The 23,991-nt window shown below is 33.3% G+C and overlaps 2 long non-coding RNA genes and 1 pseudogene across 2 annotated transcripts in view; 2 read left to right on the forward strand and 1 right to left on the reverse strand.

Moving 5' to 3' along the window:
- LOC141520038 (uncharacterized) overlaps nucleotides 1–23,991 on the forward strand; it is a 623,376-nt gene that overhangs the window by 364,695 nt on the left and 234,690 nt on the right. The window lies entirely within an intron of this gene.
- Nucleotides 1–23,991, forward strand: part of LOC141520036 (uncharacterized) — a 96,746-nt gene that overhangs the window by 35,099 nt on the left and 37,656 nt on the right. The window lies entirely within an intron of this gene.
- Nucleotides 3,092–3,189, reverse strand: LOC141523173 (U6 spliceosomal RNA; annotated as a pseudogene).

Consider the following 23,991-nt stretch of genomic DNA (forward strand, 5'->3'; position numbering starts at 1 on the left):
CCTTCATTTTCAAAGAATACCATGACTTCAGAGAGTTGATGATGCCATGACAAGCATGTGAATTGGATTGGGGGGGGATTTGAGTGAGGGGGTGCTGGAAGGACTTTTGGTAGTGGTATGGATGCTGTAGGAATGTTTAGCTCTTAAATAATATAGACTTAAGATTTTTCCACCATATCAGCAAGGAACCTTTATGCTCCAGGATCATTGGGCAGAGTGCCAGTATGTGAAATAGCAGCTTTCAACATATGAATCACCACAGTGTTTTAGCAACATTGGACTGCGACAACATGATTAATACAAATTTGTCTCTTGATGGACTAATCATCAATACTCCTCACTGTAGTTTCAAGCATAAAGGATGCTGACTAGCAATCAAGTAGAATTACTCCCATGAACCACTGGGGCAGCTTCTGGGAAACCAAAATCTTTAGGTTTTGGCCACACTGACAATTAGTCCATCAAGAAACAGGTTTGGAGGTTGAATCAAATAGAGTGTTTTCATGAAGACTAATTCTGGGACTCAGTGTGGGAAGGGTAAAAAGAATACTACTGATTCACAATACTAGCACCAAGGTTAAATTCTGTTCTGTACCTTTCTTCCCATGTAAACTTAGCAAAGTCATTTTTCCTTCTCTAGGTCTTAGTTTCCTTATCTTGGATCTTGTATCATATACATGTTTCATTGCTCACTTTTTCTGTGTTTCTATTTTAAAAAACATTACTCTTACCAAATCATGGGTTCACATTTGATCTCTGATATTTACTATCTGTGTGATATTGGCCAATTCATTTAAATTCCTTGAGTCTCATTTTCCTTATCTTGTTTCAGTTAGTCAATAAACTTTTTTTCAAAAAAAGTATTTACTTACAATGTTCTGTTTTAAGTAGAGGAATACACAAGAGGCAAAAGATAGTCCCTGACCTTGAGGAACTCACAATCTAATTGGGGGAAACAACAAGCAAACAAATAGCTGCAAAATGAGGCCATTCAGATATGCTTTACAACCAGAGTGATATTGGACAAGTCACTTAAACTTTCTGGATCTCAGTTCTCTCATCTATAAAATGAGGTGATCCCTGAGACTAGGAGCTCATTAACTCTCTTTTTTCCTTTCAAATGATCTCATGTCCCTCAGGCTCATTATTAGGTTGATTGCAAGGGGATGAATTAGGAGATTTAACAACAATTCTCAAAGACCATCTCTCAAGTTAGAATAGGGATGTAAGTAAGAAATTGCACTTGGTTCATTTGTGGTGAAGAAGCCAGTAGAGACTGTTAGAAGGAATGTCAGACATGGTTTCATTCAGCCTTTAACACTAACTGTGTGGCCCTTAAGAAATCACTAAACGTCTTAGTCTCAGGTTTTCAATTGTAAAAGTAGGTATAATAACAGTTTCTATATCACAAGGTTGTTGTGAAGATCAAATGAGATGAAAACCTTAAAGCAATATATACACATATATATTAGCTTATTAATAATGATTGTTATGTTATTCTCAATATATATTTTATTAATTGAAGTTACTGCATAATCAACAATTGCCTCACTTTTCCTACTTTGGAATAATCCAAAATATTCTCCTATATCCCATTTTACTACCTTTATCCAACTCGTTTATTTCACTGGGTCCATTGCATAATTAATATTCTATATACGGATCCCTCAGGTTGTGATAGTATTGAACTCATCCATGTATCTATTTTCACATAGGATAAAAGTTGCAACGACTCATTCAGTTATTTAATAATCTATAAGAACAGCTCAAATATTCAAACTAGAGTTTATTTTCATAGTCCAGTTCAAAAGTTATGTATAGATCTGATCCTGCTCTCTTCTTTTTACTTCTTCACACCTTTCTTGTAGTAGGTAAAATTAATGTAGTATACTGAGGAATCTTCTTTATTTAATAAAAAAGAGGTCCTTGATTTTGTATATATAACTCCAATTGGATAGGTGTATTATATAGAGCAAGAATAAACTCACCAGAGGTGTTTATTTTTAAAAAATAGTTGAACAACTGTTTGACAGTTTATTTTTTTGAAATTGATTTATTAATGCTCTAATTTTAACATCAGTGCCACTTTTTATTGAACTTTTTCCTCTTATAGGATTCTTTCATACCAAAAAGTACAGTCTAGTATGAAAGATCATCAAATAATTCATGTCTGAAAATGTATCTCTAATTTCACACCTATAGTGAACTTTCCTCTCTGCTGAGAGACAGAAGGCAGATTTCACCATAATATTCATCTTCACGATTGGCCATTGCAATGATCATAGTTCTGAAGTCTTACAGTGTGGTTTTCTTTTGGTTTTCTGGTAATTATAGAAATTGTTCTGCTACTACATTTTACTCTTCATCAGTTCGTATAAGTCTTTTCAAATTTCTTCATATTCATCATTTCTTATCATGCAATAATATCCCATTACATTCATTTACCACAGTTTATACAGTCATTCCCAAATCAGTGGGTACATGCTTTCCTCTTGCTTCTTTGCTATTACAAAAAAAATGCAAGCAGCTTACTTTTAAAGTTGATAAAATTTGGTGAGAAAACTTAGACTAGTGGATTGGTGATTTCTAGACTGAACAACTTATTATGTGATTGAAATGTTTACTTTCAAGTTCTTATGTTGGTACTCTGAAGAATAAGAAATATATGTTATATATATGTATACACACATACACATAATATATATATATATATATATTATTTTTGAAAATGAAAAACCTGTGAGGTTTTGTGGTGACTTATCTGAAGTTACATGATTCTTTAGTAGCAGTAGCAGAACTAAGACCAACATCTTCTGACAATCAATTAATTAATTTCCCACATCTTTTATGTTAGAATAACTCAATTCATTTTAATAACTCATTAATATTTTTATCTATTAGATGTTATAAGAAAACTTAAATGCTTTCTCAACTAGTTATTTTGATACCCAGATCAATATTTTTCTGATTTAACTGATTACTTTGGCATCATAAGTTTAAATCTTGGTTATCTGTTTAACCATTGACAAATCATTTCCCCTCTCATGGTATTAACTTCTCACTTGAAGTGAGAAATTTAAGCTCAAGGTCCACTAAGGTCTTTCACTTCACACATTTGTGTGTCATTCTTTTGCAGGGACCTTCTTTGTATCATGCAAATTTGAGTATATGTGCCCCCAAAGTGAGAACCTCTAAAATCTTTCAGATTCTAATTGTTGGAGCTATGTAACAACCACAGAAAATCCCTGAAATAGGTCTTTTTTTTCTCTTCATGGTATGTCAGGGCTAAACTCCCTCTTTATCTTATAAGTTCCTTCAAGGCAGGAACTATCTTTTGGTGCTGCACTGAGGGTGCTTAGGTGTTTAATAAATATTGATTGGTTGGTTGAATAGAATGAAGGAGAATAGCTGCAAATAAATGAATGTATACTTCACAGATCACATGTGCCTAGGTCCATAGTAATGCCTACTGCTTATCAGGTTTGGAGGCAAAGTTTCCGCAGAGTGCCTCATATTCTTAATATTAATATGAAAGCTCCTTTTAAGTCTTCTCGCAATATATAAAGCAAATATTTTTTTAAAAGATTAGCAAGTTAAATGTAGTCCTGAAAAGTGTTTATTATTTAAAATACTCAAAGATTTTTAAATTATAGAAGTTAAAGTTTATACTTTTATACTAATATTATCTTACCTATATTGTGCATGTGTGTAAGTTATCAAAATTCATTAATTTAATTCAAAGCAATATAGATTGTGTGCAGTATCAAGCTGAAACTCTGATCAAAAGTTTATATTTTCTAATTTTGTGGGAACTTGTCAAGCTTCAATCTAGCACTGAATCACAATTCCATCTTAGTATTGGAGTATTTGCACAATACACACACACAAACACACATATGTAATTTTGTAAATGAGAGGATTAAAAATTATTTTATTGTTATTTCCACTTGCATTTGTTTTAATTTTAAAATTAAACTGGTCAACTAACTTTGCTTTTTGTACAACTATTGTCTGGTTACACTGGTACTTAATTTTAATCATCCAAATTTAATTTAAAGAGAACATTAATTTGAATAAAGTGTATATATATATATATATATGTATGTGTGTGTAACATGTATCCACCTTTTATATATGTATACACATATATTTGTATATACATATATATACACATATATTTGTATATATATTTATACATATATTTGTATATATATATTTAAGGTAAAATTCTGTTTGAGTTAATCACATAAATAAAAATACCTCCATGATTTTTTAACTTGCATACCTAACATAACTCCCACCATTATCAGTCAATGACTCTACAATATTCATCAGCTAAAATAATATTGGAAGGCTTCTTACATTTCACAGATATGAATCTAACATTACAATAGATCCATTTCAAATCAAAATTGGACATGGGATTTTTAGACTATACATATTCCTGGATGATTTTTCACATATGATTAATACTTACCATACATGTATTTTCATCATTTCTAATTTTAAAATCAGCTATCTAAACATCATAAAGTAATATCTGAATCAGTAAAGTGTTCATTTTTACAGATTCCTTTCACATTTTAAATTGATTTTCCCCCAAATAAAATAAACATTGAAGAGGAAATAAAACATTTTTCTCATGCTTATTCATTATACACTTTTATGGTTATTGGAATCATGTATTGTAAGTTGATTTCTATCTCAGCAACGTAAAGTTGTGTACTAGTTTCATACAACTAAAAAAGATTAGTAGGACATTAACAGAGGTAAAATTTGATTAATAGGGTTTTTATATTCATGAATTTAAAAAATTGCTCATATTTTCCCAGTCCAGGGCTTAATTTAAAAAAAAATTAAAATTATTCATTAGAATGAAATTTTAAGAACTCTAACAAATAATATGTCTGTTAAGAAGGGGAGAAAATAAGTATTTATATAATATCTACTAGGTATAGACAATAACAACAAAGAGAGTTAATGGTATGAGAAAAGTCCTTGTTGTGGGAAGGAACAGAAAATGACAGACCTCTGATGAGAAAAATTATTCTTTTCTGGATACCCTTTGTATTACCTATAAGGTGGGGGAAAAGAGAGATTTCCCTGTACTAAATGTAATAATTAAACTCTGAAATAGAAAATCATGTATAAGGCAACATAAATATTTTATGTAAAAGGGATTATCATGTCTTCCCCACCAAAATTTTTCCCTTCCCATTCTTTTTTGCCTTCTCCCATGTCAGATTCCTTCCTGGTAGCATATTTTTCAAGTTCTCATTACTACACTTATGAGATAATTTTTCCCCTCTAGTTTCAGTTCTGCGAAGTCAACATGGCTTATGAAAATCAAGTTGTATTCTGTATATTTAATAGATCATCTCAAAGAATAATCATTTGAGAATCTGGACTTGTTTCTGTTATCTAGCTCAGTTTGACAATGATTTATGAACCAGAAAACAAGACAGCTTCATTTTCATAAGGCAAACTGAACCTTCTGGACCAGGAAGAGCTCTGAAACTTGTTTTGACTAGTAAACTGAAACAAACATGACATAAAAGTCAATAGAACTGCAACACTGGGCTCTCATTTTACAAAATAACTTTTTTCCCCCTACAGGACCATGACAGTAGAGATATGACACTATCTAATACTATTTTATATCTTCACTAATTATTGTTCTTATATATTCACTCTATAGGACAATGGGGAAAAACAGAGAAAATAGCAAATGACAATCACCCCCACAAAAATATCATTGTAATCATGAAAGGCATGGGAAGGGCTGGGTTTTTTTTTTTAAGATTTTAGTTGAAATGCTTCATTATCTTTGCAAAATTTTTTCATGAACTTCATGGAAATGTTAATCATTGTATTTGTGGGCAAACCGGTCTTTACTACATATTAATCATTATGAGTATATGTTTTATAATCTCTGTATTGTAATAGTGCATGAAATATATCTGTAAAGCTTTATAAAGCATGGTGCAAAAAAACAACTAATATGCATTTTGTTTTTTTCTTGAGGTAGTTAGTTGCCACGATAAGCAGAGTGCTAGAATGAAAAAAAAATCATTGTATCAAAAATTTAGAAATTCTTATAATTTCTTGCCTTTCATTTTATATAATCTCCACATTTTGTGATGGGTAAAGATGAAGAAACTGAGGATCTAGAAAATTAATGATTGAAAAAGATAGCAGAGATGATGAATTGCAGAGCTGAAATATCATTCTACCTTTTATGACCCTAAATTCAGTTCACTTTCTATTTTTATTTTATTTATTTATTTATTTATTTTAGGTTTTTGCAAGGCAAATGGGGTTAAGTGGCTTGCCCAAGGCCACAACAGCTAGGTAATTATTAAGTGTCTGAGACCGGGTTTGAACCCAGGTACTCCTGACTCCAGGGCCAGTGCTTTATCTACTGTGCCATCTAGCTGCCCCTTCAGTTCACTTTCTACCATAAATGATATGTACGTGAGATTTACCTATGTAGTTAGTGCAGAATTATGTATATGCTAGTGTTAATTTTCTTCAGAAAAACCATAGAAAAGATGGATAAATGCAGAGATTCCTTTTGGGACATATTGGTCAGAATTGTTGGACCACAACTTAAACCATATGTGTATGCTTTGGAAATTTTTTACTATGAAGGAACAAAGAAGATAATTCTATTCCACCAGTCCATCTTGTATTGAGTATCTATCACTTGCAAGGCATTGTGCTAGACATTAAAGATCAAAAGATAATAAAACATGGTCCTCACTTTAAAAATTGTAAAATTTAATAGAAAAAACAATATCTACATACACACACAACTATAATTCATTAACACCATTAAAGAAGTTAAAATGGATATTTTTGTGAGTTCAGAGAAGGGAGAGAAATTGACCCTAACTAAAAAGACTATGTAAGGCTCTGTGGAAGAAGCATATGTATGATATGAATTAATGGAGCTAAGAGTTATTTGGGGAATGATTAGGCGGTACAGGGGAAAGAGTGCTGAGTTGGGGTAAGGAAGACTCCTCTTCTTGAGTTCAAATCTTACTATCTGTGTGACCCTAAGCAAGTCACTTAACCCTGTACCTCTGTTTCCTTATCTGTAAAATTAACTGGAGAAGGAAATGACACCACTCCAATATCTTTGCCAAGTCCCCCAAAAGGAGTATTGGGGGTCAGAAGTAGTTTAATCTGTGAAGAGAATTGAAGATATATAGGGAAGGTTAAAAGCTGGATAAAGGGACGTCAGTCTGGAAATTAGAGCACAATAAGAGATAATAAGATCTTCAGCAAATAAGAAGATGAGTATGAAATATTTTGGAAATTGTAGCATCTCTAGGTATCAATTCCACACTTGAGAAGATTTCAGAAAAGGAGGTAAAGGAGTCTGGCTAACTGAAAGAAAGGTGGTCATCATAAATAAGGAAGTTCAAAGACACAGTGGATTTTGGGGGAAGGATGCTAAGTTGAATTGCAAGTACTGGTAGAAAATCCAGGTAGAGATTCTAGTAGTCAATTGGAAATGTCTACCTGGAGTTTGGGATAAAAGGAGGGAAAGGAGTTCAAATATGAGAGCCACATGAACAGAATCAACAATTGAATAATTATGTGCCTAGCGCATAGTAAGAATTTAATAATTGCTTATTTATTGATTGATTGAAGTTTAATAGATGAGTCTAATAATTTCATTGTAAGAATGAACAATTTATGCCAATTGCATTGTATCCCACCTCTTTGGAACATAAAATCATTCCAGATCCTTGGTGAAACCCCTTTGAGGAAGATCTTGTGTCAAATTTGTTCTAATTTAGAATTAATTATTTTAATTATTTATGTAATTTAATAATGAATTCAACAATTATTCAATTATTTTAAACTAAGTCTCATTGGAAACACATGTCTTCTAGCAAAGAAATCATATAGAAATGCATAACTGAAGATTTATAAAGTCTTCTTTCTTTAACTTTTCACACTTAAATGAATTTTTTTAACAAAATAAGGCAAAGGTCTGATTTTTAAAATAATGTGGAAAACTATGCCATAGATACCCAAAGTAAAGGGAGATGAACTCACAGAATGGTACTGCTTTCTCTTCACACAATAGGGTTATCTCTGTGCAAGACAAAATGCAGTAGAATTCTACATTTCATTTAATTGAAATAATATTTAAATTGTTAACAATTAAAATCATCAACACAACTTTTATTATTCTTATCTGCAAGACTGGAGATTTCCAAGATGATTGATTATCATCCTAATTCTCTTTCACTCTATCTGCATAGATTTAGGTGGAAGATATTAGAAAAATGTGTCTACTTTAGAGTTTTCCCATAAGCCTTAGATTTCACTGCATACAGTTTAGTGTGTTTACAGTTGGACTTTACAAATGTTTAAAAACTAATAGTGATAATCCACTTTCATGTACTTTTATTATATAACATGTTAGTGCTTAGCTGCTCAAGAAAAGTGGGTTTCTAAGGAAGAATCAATAGAGAATCCTTGCATGATTTATTTTCTATTATGTATACCTTACAGGTCATTGAGTCAAGTACTGTGGCAGGATTTTTAAAAGGCTGGTGATTTTTAGGAAAGATCATCAATAACATATGTAGCTGTGCAAGCTAAAATAATTACAATCAAATTTCATGCTTCAGGGCATAAACTGATTTCCTGCAAGGGTCAGGAAGGAATTATTCTGCCTTCATCCAATGTGTACTATATTGTATATGACCAACATACTTTTATTTTGACTTTTCTTTTTTCTGAATAGAATTATGAGCCTAAGCCTTTAATAGCTATACAACCAGGTCTAGTAAATGTATTTAGTATCATTATCTCTATTTTGGTTAATGGTGTATTCTTCAAGCAACCTAGGACTGAAATTTAATCTATTTAATATATGATTCCTGCTTGCCTTCCTCCAAAATGCTGCTTAGTTCTATAGATTCTGACTTTATATTGTGTCTTATTTCTTTCCTATCCTTTCCATTTGGACTACTATTATAATTGAAGTATAACCTCCAGTGTTTCCTTACACATATCCTTCCCACTTCTCAATCCAAAATCCTTCTAGACTACCCATTGTTTATCAAATAAAGTCAAAAATCAAACTGATATTCAAGAATCTCCACAAATAGTCTTAAACAATCACACTTGTCTTTTTCATACATGCTATGCTATTTTTAAATTATTCACCAATCCTTGAACTTTTTTCCCCTTTCTCTCCACAGATGTTAGTATTATAATCCATACTTAAAATTCATTTCCTTTTCTTTTACCCACTCCACCCTTCACTTTTACCTTTTAAAATCCTTATTTTCTTTCAAGGTCCAATGAAGCACTGCTCTGTAACTGCTACTTCCCTATAATTTACTCAACTCAAACTTTTTTGACTTGTATAGTTTTCCTTTCATATGTATCTATCATATGATCAAATTTGTTATATCTCTTATCTGTCCTACTAGATAGAAAAATTCCTGAAGGAGAAATGAACTTTTTCATCATTAATTACTTAATTCTTTCAAATGTATTGATTAAATACCTACTAAGAGCAATGCATTGTGATATTCAATGATAAAGATACAATATTCAGATAAGATACTTTCTTAATCTAGGCAATAATAGTCTAGAATTGACCTGTAGTTGAATGGAAACCAAAAGAATGGAGAAGAAAAAGAATGAAAGATGTGTCAGAGGTGGAATCAAGAGGAACTGGTAACTGAATAGTTATGAGAGATGTGAGAAAATGAAGAAACAGAAATGTTCACAAAATTTCCAACATGGGAGACTAGGCAAAGACATACCACAGACAGAAATAATAGATATCAGAAAAAAAGGTATTGGAATAAAGAATATCAGCTCAATTCTGAACATGCTGAAAGTTTACTTTAATAATGGGGTATTTTGATAGTTACATTCTGTAGGCAACCCAAGATGTCACTCCTGGAAAAGAAAATATTAGAGGAATGACATTGAGGTGGTCACAAAAACTACAGAAGTAGGATTGCCAAAGAGGTGACTTTTCCTTACATTAAAAGGTTGGGAAGAGCAAAAGGTTCCAGCAAAAAAAGAGAATAAAATTCCAGATTAGAGAAGGAAAACTCAGAAGGCAAAAGAAAAAACTCAGTAGATGATATCTGGCTGACCATGTTACATGATTCTAAGTAGTGTAAAGAATTGGAATGGACTTAGAATCTTTCTATCCCTCATAGTGTTTGGCTAATATGCTTTTTATGCAAGGGGAACTGGTCAATAAGGATTCAGTCTTTAGAGTATGCACAACATTTGATGGTGAGTTTCATGTCAACATGTGGAACTCTGGAGAGACTTATTTTAGATATAATATCAGATAGGTTGTTATTGTATGGAGATAAATAATGGTTAGCTTTAGAGCTGGAAAGATTAATGAAAGAGTCAGAATAGTGTTAAGATACAAAGGATTAATATACCCCCATTGTGGTACTATTATTACTTTTTCATTCCCTAAAAGCTCTCAAATGAGCATTATTATGGGCTACCAGGTAAAGAAGCCATGTCTATGATTATCTTTCAACCCATTACCATGTATTTATGAACACAAGATGCCTGGACTTCTTATATATCTTATATTTTCATTCCTTTTGTATGTCACAGTATGAAAGGACAAGTTGTTCAGGTTAGGCTCTTGTAAGCTTTGAATAGATAGAAGAGATAGTTAATAACAGAGTATATGGGTAGCTTCATTTCATCAATGACAGAGCCTCAGTTTTCAAATAACCTGCTTGATCCAGCTTAACAGTGTTAGTCCATCATCCAAAACACCACATCCTATAAAGAACTAGCCTAAATGAGCAAAGGGAGAGTTCTTGGATTGAAGAATATTTTGTGGAGACTTTGGGAAGGGAGAAAATACTCCTGGGCATAGGAATTCAAGGTACAACTCAGATCCTAGCTGTTCCTTGCAGGTGTATTTATAGATCTCTGTGTTTCAAATTTGAGTCCATTCTCCCCAGGAAGGAACTAAAGCCCCTCAGTCTTTACTCTGATGACAGAACCCTTTGAGGGAAGGTAAACAATTACCCTTTGAGGATCTGTCCATTCTATGTGGATATGGTTTGGGAAGTGAAGTCACTGAGATAAGGGTGGAGTGGGATGTTAAATTTGTATTTGAAATTAAAGAAGTATTAATTTAATGTCTTGGATCAAATTACTTTGGTTCTGGTTTATGATTTCAGCCTGTCTTTCTCAAAGAATTCTACATTTCTTTGGTTTAGTTTTATATAAAATTTGTTACTTTTTTAAAGGAGTCACTTATTTTTCATGAAACAAATGTCACATACTCTCCAAATCAGACAAATCAGTATCCTTGCTACTTCCCCAAATGAAACATTCCACTGCCTCCATTTAAAGAAACTGTTTACCATTCTTTATACTCTCGATCACTCCTTTCCTCTAGCCCTTAAAATTCCTTGCTTTTATCAAGACTCAGTTCAGGTGTCACCTGGGGAATAACAACTTCCCTGAAAACCCTAAATAAGAGTGTTCTCCCACACCAGAAATGACCTTATATTTTATTTGCATACACTTCATTTACTTCTCTGCATATCATTCCAGGAGAAAGTAAACTATTTGAGAACAAAAACTTACTTTTATATGTTCAACCTAAGCCTAATACAGCAGTTTGCATGTATTAAGAAGTAATGAATGTTTGGAAAATTGAACTGAATCCCATTTTCATGGGTCTATCAATTAAAAATTAATGCTTATCAACTTTCTAAAGCTTCTAAGACACTTTCTAGCAATTTATATTTGATATAGAGGATGCCCTGGACCAAGTCAAGTCAAAATAAAAGAGAGACTCTCCATTGACAGAGAAGTTCAATGGATATCCCTTCGGGTATACAGGTACTATTGTGTTGATTACATCGAAACATTGTAGGACCTTCTAAATAAACTTTGAGAAATTTTTACATATGAGAAAAAACAAGAAAAACCAATATATATTTTCCATATACAATTGAATGGGCAACCCATAGTACATATGGGTTTGCATTACCAATGGACAAAATGTCAAATCTAGACTTGAATTGAGGGAATAAACCTCAATAACATTTGTAAAACTGCAAAATTTCTTTTGAAGAATTCAATGCTACTTCCCGACACAAAGACCTCTTTTAAAGGCCAAGATTCTATCACTGATACTCTCTGAGTACACATTATGAAAGAGTACATTCTCCATTAAGAACCAAAACAGAACAAAACACCTTCGAGTTGATCCAAAGAGGGGATGGAGAGAAATATTGCCATATCTTTTTATATCTTCATATCTGTACAAGCAGGCTGCCTGATATTACCAATGATATCTTAGATATGATAAATAATATAAAAGTTGCCAGGAAGAATGTATATAATGAAGAAGTAGAATTGAGCTGGTTTTGAAGTTAAGTATGAAACAGGATAAATGGACAGCCCAAATATTTCTCTGGTATTAAAAGGATTTCATTAAAAGGATCAGTCAACAATCATGTATAAAGTGCTTACTATGTGCAAATCACTGTGCTAACCACCGGAAATAAAATTATAGGCATTCCCCAAAAGATTTTGTGGATTTGATTCCAGATCACTATAATAAAGCAAATATTACAATAAAGTAAGTGACAAATATTTTGGTTTCTCAGTTTATATAAAAGTTATATTTATGCTTTATTGTAGTCTATTAAGTTTGCATTAGTTTTATAATATATATATATATATATACATACTTGAATTTAAAAATACTTTATTCCTAAAAAAAATACTAACCATGATCTGAACCTTCAGCAGATAGTAATCTTTATTCTGGTGAAGGGACTTGTCTCGATGTTGATGGCTGCTAACTGATCAGGGTAGTGGTTGTTGAAATATGGGTTGACTATGGCAATTTCTTAAATAAGATAATGGTGAAATTTGCCACATTGACTCTTCCTTTCATGAAAGATTTCTCTGTACCATGTGATCCTGTTTGATAGCATTTTAACTACAGTAGAATTTCTTTCAAAATTGGAGCCAATCCTCTCAACCCTGCCTTTATCAATTAATTTTATGTGATATTCTTCAATATTGTGGTTAACGAAGAGGCCCAAGGAAAGATAGAGAGATGGATGGACATCCAGTCAGTGAAGCAGTCTGAATACCTACATTTATTAATTCACAGTCCTATTATGGTTGTATTTCATGGTGCCCCTACATAATGACAATAGTTACATCATAGATCACTTATTACAGATTACCATAAGAAATATAATAATAATAATAAGAAAAAACTATGGAATATTATGAGAATTAACAAAATGTGACACAGAGATAAGATTTAAGTACATTTTATTGGGGAAATGGCACTGATGGAGAGTTGCTTAATTCAGGGTTGCCATAAACCTTCAATTTGCAAAACAAACAAAAGACCTGAAGTTTCTTCTGTAAAGTATAATAAAGTGAAATCCAGTAAAACAAGGTATGCCTGTACAAGCACAATTAAAGTCAGACCCTACCCAAGGAGTATATATTATAAAAGGGGAAATAATAAAAGGAAGCCAGAAAACAATGATGAAGAAAAAGCTACCCAGTATGGGTGGCATGATGAGGAACTCCAGAATGTAACCTTTTAACAAATGAAGAAAAAGCTAACATGGGCACTCTTCTTATATGAAAATACTGGAAGGAATCATCCAAACGGGTAGAAGTCACAGAAATAGAAGGTATTTCAGAGATGATGTGAATTCCAAGACTGAAGAGCCTTCTTGGGCAAAATGGAAAAAGTCAAGAGTATAGCCTGGTGAGGAATATACAGAATAAAAGATTAATGGAAAGATAGGAATACTGATTCTTCAGGTTGAGAGGGTGCATATAGACCATATACATATATATGGTCTATAAAATGAAAAATCTACTTCTAAGAATTAAATAGAATGATAGCAAAAAGGAGAGAGGAGAAACTGAGGGATAAAATGTGAAAGTAATCCATTTGCAGTTCAGGTAGGCCATTTAGGACTACTTAGATTCTGGCTACCATTCATCCTATTTTTGCTGTTCATTTCAATTGTGCCCAAGTCTTTGTGGCCCCTTTTGAGAGTTTCTTTTATTTTGGCATGATTTTCTCCAGCTCATTTTACAGCTGAAGAAACTGAGGCAAACAGTATTAAATGATACTAGTAAGTTTTTAGGACTGAATCTGAACTCAGTTGTTCTTTACTTTAGGCTCACTCCTCTATCCACAAAGATACCTAAAGGGCTTTAGCTGTCCAACTAACTTCCATTCAGTTGAAATCAAGTCATTTTAAGATGTATTAACTTTTGTTACAAATATGCTTCATCAAAAACAACTTTAGCACTATTAACAACAGGATTGGTTCTTTGCTTTTATTCAGGGGAGAGGTTTTGGGGTATGGGTTGGGGCTTTTATTATCAATCTGCACTTCCACTACAAACTTTGCTCACAGGGCTTTGAGCTAATTACATTCTGTACATCTGAGCAAACTCTTAGTGCTTCATGCTGACACTCAGATACATCTGGGCCTGATAACAATTACAAATACTCCAGGCGAACTTTAAAAAGGGAGCTTATGTTACAATGTGAAACAACATGTTTTACAGTGCTCATAATCGTCAGATAAATAAAATAGCTTCAAGTCTCTTTTCTAAAAGCTTTTATAAAAATTATTTTGTAACATTTCATTTAGAGCAGGAGTCCATCAAGAAGAAAAATTTTGCTGCTGACAAGTAGAACATTTGACCCTAAGAAAATGTTGCATTTTCCCAACAGCTGCTTGAGGTAATGGGCAAAAGAAGACTCCTGGCTTCCTTCAAAAGTGTTGGCAGTTAGATGCTAATCATCTTCCAGTCAGATGGACCTTTTCAGGGAATTCTCTCCTAGTTGAAACAGTAAAAGAAAAAAACGTGTGTGTGTGTGTGTGTGTGTGTGTGTGTGTGTGTGTGTGTGTCTGTGTGTCTGTGTGTCTGTGTGTCTGTGTGTCTGTGTGTGTGTGTAGTAGTAGTAGTACTAGTAGTAGTAGTAGTAGTAGTAGTAGTAGGTGGGGCAGGAAGAGAGGGAGGCACACAAAAAGACAGAGAGACAGAGACAGGCAGAGACACACAAAGAGATAGAGACAGACAGTCACAAAGAGACAGGGAGATGAGAGAGAGAGAGAGAGAGAGAGAGAGAGAGAGAGAGAGAGAGAGAGAGAGAGAGAGAGAGAGAGAGAAACAGAGAAACAGAGGGAGACAGAGAGACAGAGACAGAGAGAGAGACAGAGAGATAGAGAGATGAGAGAGAGAGAGACAGAGACAGAGACAGAGACAGAGACAGAGAGAGAGGAGAGAGTTACATCTGAGCCCAAGATCAACTAGAGGAAGAGGAGGATGAGTCTTCAAATGACTCAGGTTTTGGACACTGGATAAAAGCCTGAATCATTTGAGTTTATTTAGTTGCTGTCTTCAGGGATAGTTCTAATATACTGACTCTGCCAGTTTACTTTTCCAAAAGATTTAATGCTTCAGTGTGATGGACGGAGAAAGGAGAAGAGGAAAAACAGCTCCCCAAGCCAGAGTTTTGCATAGGATTGTAGCAATTGTCAGTCTTTTCTACATGAAAAGCTCCCAAGCAAGCTCTTATGATAACATATACGGTATATAAGCAATCATCTATCTTTTCTCAGTAAACAGTTGTGTGGTAATAAAATCAAATGATATAGCTGGCTTTAACCTGGCAAATTTCCCTATTTCTAGTGTTTACATCTTTTTTTTAAGTATAGCTTTGTCACATGAATATTTAATATTCCTATCTTTTCATTCAGTAAAGGAGTCACAATACACATATTCACGGCACCGATTCTAACCAACCCTGCTCCCATTCTTCAGAGAATTGTTATTTAAAAACCTTTTGCTTTCCACATGTTTACCATGAAGGCTTGAAAGTAACAAAATGGAATCTAAAAGAAGATACCTATGTTTTAAAATCACCTTCAGTTCAAAGACATGGGGAAAGAAATTAAATGAAAGAAAAGTCAAAACAGACACTATTATATGTACATCAAGGGTGTGTATGAGGCATAGATCATCTTAACATGAGTGTATATATCTGATATAGAAACTGAATACATATAAACTCATACTATTCAGAGGAGTCAGTCATATCTTCCTTTTCATTTTGTTTAAAATATATTGATCTTCTTGTATACTCAATGAGTTGAGTTTAGGTCTCTCTCTCTCTCTCTCTCTCTCTCTCTCTCTCTCTCTCTCTCTCTCTCTCTCTCTCCCCACCCTTCTCTCTGTTTCTCTGTCTCTCTTTCTCTCTCTCTCTCCCTCCCACCTTCTGAAAGTAACTTCTAAAGGCAAAGCTTGTCTTTGGGTAAGTTGTACAGGGGGCTTTGTTTATTTGTTTATTTGGTGTGTGGGGGATGGGTTTCTTTGGAAAGTCAGCTCCTGTGTTCTCAGGGGTTATAAAAATGGGAATCATTTTTATTGGCAATCCACTGGAATAGTGCTGAGACAAATGGAAACTTGAAGATAAGGATCCTCAGAGGTGAGAACATACAGCTGTTGGGAATTGCGAGAGAATCTGACCAATAAAGGAAGTCACTATTTTTCCAGGCCTGAAGTGAGTTATAGACCAAGACGGGTGTTGTATATTTATGTAAGGCTGCAGCAGGGAGTTTAAGCGGCTGTATATTGCTGAAAGAGCATCATTCACATTCAGGCCGAGACAAAAGGTGGAAATGAAGTAACATCCTGACCGAAGAAGGGCTCATGACAGAATAATAACATTTCAGAGAGGGGGGCCATGTGCGAGGCTGTGGATAGGCCTCAAAATGAGGAAATGATCAAGATGCCTTGTCAGGTCTTCAAAAAACAGTTATACGCACACGCTTACACACACACACACACACACACACACACACACACACACACACACACAGATATTCATGAATACGGCCTGGCCAAGTGTCCTTGGGAAGGCGAGCCATTTATCTTTCACAGAAATGCGTACACAATTACTTGCAACCTTCATCAGTATAGTCAGCAAGATAGGTTCGCCAAAAATGTGAGAAAATACGTATATCAATACACATATTGCAGTTTGGACCTGATTTAGAATTTATTATTATATTGTATGCTAGCTTCAAAGCATCAATGTGGATACTAATGTAGAAGAATATTTGAAGGGCTAAGTATTTTTGGCTGTTTAAGGGAAGCAAAAAAAAGTGGAAAAAGAAACTTATCTCCTCTGTTTATTTATTGTGTCCTTTTGTTTGAAGGAAGTTGTAAGTAGAAGAAAAGGGTCATGAAATTACACTCCTCTAACAACAAATGGTGGGAGGGGAAGAGGGAGCCAGTTCATTTTAGAAAAATGATCCAAAGAGAAGGAAAAGAATTTTAGCCCTGAAACAAAATATACTTTGTCAGCCTATTGAACTATATGAAAACATTGAGCTTTAGATTAATATAAATGGTGTACTGTATACACAATTTGTTAATTTTTTAGAACATTTATCAAAGCATTTATTGTGGGTTGTTGCTAAAATGACAAAAAACTTCTGTCTTCTCAGCACAAAATCACATCTCCAAAAGTAAAATGAAAAAATTCTTATAATACAATGATCTTGCAGCTCAGTCCTATTTTTTTGAGTATTTAAAAATGAAGTCTTGTAATTTAGTCCTTTCTATCCCAATTAAAAAAAATAAATGCATTAAAATGAGGATCTATAAAAGCTAAGTAATGTCTTTGATTTATGATTTTCTCATGTTAGCACCAAACTCACATAAAACATGTTAATCTAAAAGACATTCTAGTGTGGAAAAATGAACTACCATCTAGTTGCAATCTCAAGATCCTTCATGGCCTTTAGGACAGGTAGAAATCAGAGTTTCAATCAAATGAGAAGAAGCATTTATCTCCATCCTTTGCCTGCCCTCTTCTTCATATTTGATATTATATTTTTAGCTAACACAATCAAAATGCTTGGTTTTCCTGTATGTAGACTAAAATTTGAAAGTAATCTACATTAGAATTTAATTTTCTTTTTTACTATTTTACCTATTTGACCCTAGAATCATAAATGATGTTAGCAATCTGTTCTTTATCTTTCCTTTCTTTAAATGGATTCTCTTAAAGACTATCCATTGACTAGCCAGGAAAATAGTTGTTAGTCTCTGAATGACTTCTGATAAAATGCATTATTTCAAAATGAACAGAGTTCATAATTCACTCATGGGTGGCATTGTCAATTACATTACTGAAATCAAAGTTTCACAAACATGACATATTTGAAATACCCATAAAGTGATTCCACATGCCAATTTGCTATTTTTTTCTTGTAGGAAGGTATCTTATTAAAGTCTTGAGCCATGCAGAACCATCTCTGGCTTTTGAAATATCAGGTAAAGGGACACATGCCAGAAGTAGGAGTCCAAATGTTTTTAGTCAATCATTTTGATCCGATATGAAAAAAATCTAATAACGTCTCTTATGATGTTTTCCGAGCATTAAAAACTTGCCAGTGAAGAACCCATTGAAAGATGTTGTTTACTGAACTAAATCACAAAGCAGCTCTGTAAAAATAACATTCCCACCAAAATTGAGCCCCAATAAGAAAAATATCTTAAACAGAACTTTTTTTTTCAGGGACCATAGTAAAACTTTAAAAAGTCTAGAAGTAGACAGTACTATTTGCTAAGGGAAAAGTTGTTATGTCATAGATGTTTAAACTAGAGAGAATTCAACCTACCATTATATGTATGTATATAGTATACACTATAGCTAATAGTTATCATTATATTGTGTTTTGTGCATTATGTGCAATCAGGTATATGCAATTAAGTATGCTTGCATATTATGTTTATATGTAAGACATATTCTGATATATTATATGCATGTAATATATACCAATATGTGCACATGTGTGTATACTTGCACATAGGTATTGATCAGTTACAAGTACTCATGTGTTGTGCTTGTTAAAATATCCTTCAATTTAAACACAGATTTTAACCTTTCCACATTTGACTCTTACAATTTTCTTACATTCTGTTCAAAGCATTTAGGTAAATTAGGATGAAGTCCCTCCATAAAAATGCAAAGGGATAAGTTAAACTTTCATCTCTAATTTATTCATGAAGGAAAGAGGTCCTGCCTGGTCATGCTGTGCATCATCCTGTCAGAATGACTTTCCCTCTTGTTGAGATGGGATAAAGAAAGATGGGAAATCAGGGGTTTGGTCCTCACTAGTAATTGGTAAAGGGAGTGGAGGGAAGAATTACCTTTGCTTTCTTCTCTTTAAATGAATGATGATGAAAGTTTCTATAATAGATTAGAACATGAACTGAAGTCCTTAAAAAGTATATAAATAGATCACAAGATTGTATGTATACATGTGTCTATAGCTACATATGTTTTGCATTATCGTACATGCATTCAGTGTAGTCAATGTATGAGTTGATTCAAATATTTACGTAGATGTAGCACATGTGTAAATTAAAACTGCATTATGGATCCTTTTTGGTGATATACTATGATGTTCTTAGAACTTCATGAATCATCAACCGAAAACTTCCTTGGGATGGGCTGCCTGTGTTTAACATTTGAGATCAGTTGCATATCTCTTTATATCTACATTCTATCTCCTATATAGGCATGGGCAGGAATATGCATTTAGCATATCCTTGAATATACATGAAAGAGACAAAAAAAGTCATTTTTTTACTTTAATACTAAATTTACTACATATTAATAGTTTTCTTAGCTATGTATCTTTAGATATAAAACAGATTTAAAAAATTTGATGTAACACATTTCCTGTATCTCTATATTTCTTTTGGGGGATTCATTTTATGGATATGTTTTTTGCATTTGGAGGTTTGTGGGTAAGGGGGGAGAGGAGTCTTGTAATGTGAGTGACCTTATTCTGGTTGATGAATAGGTTGTTCAGGGTTGCCATCCCCACCCCCAGTATTCAAAAATTATCATCTTTTATACATGTAAAAAAAAACAGGGGGGTAGAATCTGGCATTAGTCCTTTTAGTCGTCAGGAAATTACAAAATGTACACTTGCGGAGTAAGCAATTTTTGCAGTCTGCCGGCACATCCATCTTTTTAATGAGCCTTGTTTATAACCTGACGCCATGTTTCTAGTCACCTACCCTGTTTACATCTTTGGCCCCTTTAATTAAGAGAAGAACCAGTTAAAAGAAAGTAAGAAGAAATATTAATATGATCTGATTAATTCAGCTAGCGGGAGGTTATGGGGGACCAAGGTTATTATAACCTATAAAGGCAATGCGAGCAAAGCTGTGTTCATTTGTAATTTTATTAGGCGGAGCAAATTAGTGAGCCTGCATAGCAATGACAAAAGACATCTTCCCATTCTCTCTTACCCCCTACTGCAAGGGCCAGACGCCCAAAGTTAGGCCCCATATTAGGCAAATGAGATCTGATCAATCTCAGCCGCACATCTAATGAGAATCTCCAGAGTTAGGGCTGTGCTAATTTGAAAAGATTAGCTGGGATTTTTTTATGTGTGCAAATGGTTAAAGTCTTGTGAAGTGAAAGAAGTACTGAGAAGAACCTAAACTTGTAAAGGGTTAAAAACAAAACTGCATAAATATACCAGAATACTCAAGGCAAAAAAGAAATAATATTTCTATCATTAGAAACAGAATAATATTAGCTATTAAGCAAGATGAAGTTAAAATTCTATTTTGTTCATATTGACATTTTTTAAATAGGTAATACTTGGAGTAACTCCCAGCACCCTCTAGGTAAATTTCATGGACCACTCCTCCCACCCACCCCTTAAAATGTTATAATATCATTGACACAGTAGTATTAGGGATAAGCTTGAAGTATTTCAAGGATATTCTCAGTGTTTTTCTATCAAAGAAGGTCAAAGTGAATGAAATTGGAGTTGTAGCAACAGCATTTCAATATGTTTTCAAAGAGCTATTTTAAAGGGGAGTTCTTTCCTGACTTTTGTTATAAATAAACCAGGTTTCATTCTATTTCCTGAGATAATACCTGATCAGTTTTGGTTCTGTTGGTATCCAGAGCAAAGATGTCACTCTAATCATATAAAAAATTCTGAACTGCTAATCAACTCTCTTAAGTGAGAAAATATGCCTCACACCATTAGTGTATTCCATTTAGCACATATTTTAAAATAAGGGGAAAAAATCATACAGTGAATAATAGTACAATACTTTAAAAGAGGTACATTCAAAATCCAACGAGATAGCAAGGGACCTTCTGCTTAAAAAGGACTCCCACTCTGATTCGAGTATTTAAATATTTTAAATAATGTTAGAAAACAATATGAAATATGTCAAGTACACTTCTTGTGATGATCTGAAAAGAAACTTCTTAAGAAACAGCCTCAGTGAAAATGAATTTTAAGAATGGACTCTATTTTAGTTTTCATTGTTCTTCCTGCAACAAGTATGATGTGATATAAAATTTAAGCATCAAAAAATACACAGTGACCTGTTTTTACCATAACTTCACCGTTAAAAATTTATAAAAACCTAATTTTGGAAAGGAATACACAATCTTAATTTAAATGCTCATTACGTCATATAGTTATCTAAAGCTTTTAATGGGCTCCTAAAAATTGACTCAGTGACAGCTTGTTCAATCTAAAGTATTAATGTTTTTGTTTTTGTTTTTGTAAAGCTAACATAAGTGAAAATAACTATGAGGATTTCTGGCGACTGCTCTCTAGACTTATTGATTTCATTAAAGACTTCATAGATCATGGGCATTTTGGTATAATGGGGGGAATCCCTATTGCATTTGGAGGCAGAAGTCCTAGGTCTATAATTTCTAATGGTTTAACCTTGGTCACTGAGGCTATTTCTGCCTTTGTAAAATGTTTGCAATCTCTCTTCCCTGAGGATAGACACTGCTTTGATTTTGTATACCCAGTACCTAGCCCAGTAGCAGGCCATAGAGGCACTTAAATGCTTGTTGAATTAAATTGAATATGTTTGGAGAATCAAATTAAATTAGGTAAATGATAGTACTTTGTAGCCATATGAGTGCTAAATAAGTGAGAGCTATTATTATTCATAATTGGCATATGTGTTTATATATATACACACACAGCAGAGAGTTTTTCTACATTAGAACAATTATTAAAAAACTATCATAGGTTAAAATTATGATTTCATTTTCATCATGAGCACTACAGATTTCTATCTTCATTTTCTACTGTTCTTTTGTATGCCACCATGTGAGAATTTTTATTTAAATATGAACAAATCTTGTAGAAGTGGTAAATGAATATCCTTTCTATTGTGCAATATTATCTTCCCAAAACATCATCTGTAAGTCAGTCAGTCAACTAACAAGTATGTACAAAGTGCTTATTATATTCCAGATACTGTACTAAGTGCTGGGAATATAAATAGAAATACAAAAAGAGATACAATTCCTGCCCATAAGGAGCTTACATTCTATTTTTTTTTGCAATGGCAATTGAGTTAACTGACTTGTCCAAGTTTACACAGTTAGGTAATTATTGTCTAAGGCCAAATTTGAATTCAAGTTCTCCTGACTCCAAGGCTGGTGCTCTATCCACTGTACCACCTAGCCACCCAGGAGCTTATATTCTAAAGGAGAAAGACAACAGTCAAAAAGAAGCTGAAAAGGGACAGTAGGGAAGTGATCTAGAGGGGAGGTCATGATGGAAAAGTCTAGAGTTCCACCTGGTGAGAAATGAAAAGATATGATGTGCTTGAAGACCTAGTACTTTCAAGATGAGAATTCCATTAAGTAATCTTCAAGGATGAAGAGTATCCAAGATGAACTCAGTTAATACATGTCAATAGATAAATGTATATCAAATGGCAGAATGGAATGATTTATTTGTTGAACTGCCTTTATGATGACAATTCCAGATTATGCTATTGCCAAAAAAATTACAGATAGTTATCCTTAATGGGACTGGACTTAATGATCAATGTGAATTATTTCAGGATACATTAGAAACTGTTTATCATACTATTTCTAGCTTCAAAAATTAAACAACTACAAAAATAATTAGAAAGACATATCCTGTTGTCCAGAATTATGTATCAGAAACTTGCTATCTTTAAATAGTTATTCCAAATATTTATAATCTTTGAATTACATCGAACAAAACATTTCAAATTATAGAGAAATAGTAGAAGATAGAGAGAGAGAGAGAGAGGTAAAGAAGTAATTAGATAAAAGTCAGGTTGAGCTCTGCCATACTCTCAATGAGCCCATAGAATATGAGTGTGGAACCTAATATTGTTACTCAATTGCAAAAGTCACAATCTATTAATGTTTAATAGTCAATAGAGTACATGAAAATAATATAATTTAGAATATAAAATATTAATATCAAAGAATAAAAATTAGAAAAGTAATAACAAAATTTATCTTGGGACTATTTCTCTCTGAGCTCTATCAAGAAAGTGAGGATATGGTAAGCTAGGTGGGGTAGTAGCTAGAGCACTGGCCCTGGAGTCAGGAGGATCTGAATTCAAATGTGGCCTAAGACACTAAATAATCACTAGCTGTGTTACATTGGGAAAGTCAATTAGCCCCATTGCCTTGCAAAGCACATCCCCCCCCATGAGGACATAATAATAATAATAATAATAATAATAATAATGATAAATCCAATTTCTATAATATTTTTAGGTTTATAAAGATTTTTCCTCCTAATAGATCTGGAATGCAGATAGCAATAGACATAGTATGTCCCAAAAGTCTTTTTTTTTTTTTTTTTTTTTTTAGGTTTTGCAAGGCAATGCAGTTAAGTGGCTTGCCCAAGGCCACATAGCTAAGTAATTATTAAGTGTATGGAGTCACATTTGAACTCATGTACTCCTGACTTCAGGACTGGTGCTCTATCTACTGCACCCAATCCCAAAGGTCTTAATGCAGTTTTAAACACTAGCTAAAAATTGAATTTAAGCACTAACTTTAAACTGGACTAAGAATTTGGGGGCATTCTATATACT

Source organism: Macrotis lagotis, chromosome 4, assembly GCF_037893015.1.
Source record: "Macrotis lagotis isolate mMagLag1 chromosome 4, bilby.v1.9.chrom.fasta, whole genome shotgun sequence".
Taxonomy (NCBI): domain Eukaryota; kingdom Metazoa; phylum Chordata; class Mammalia; order Peramelemorphia; family Peramelidae; genus Macrotis; species Macrotis lagotis.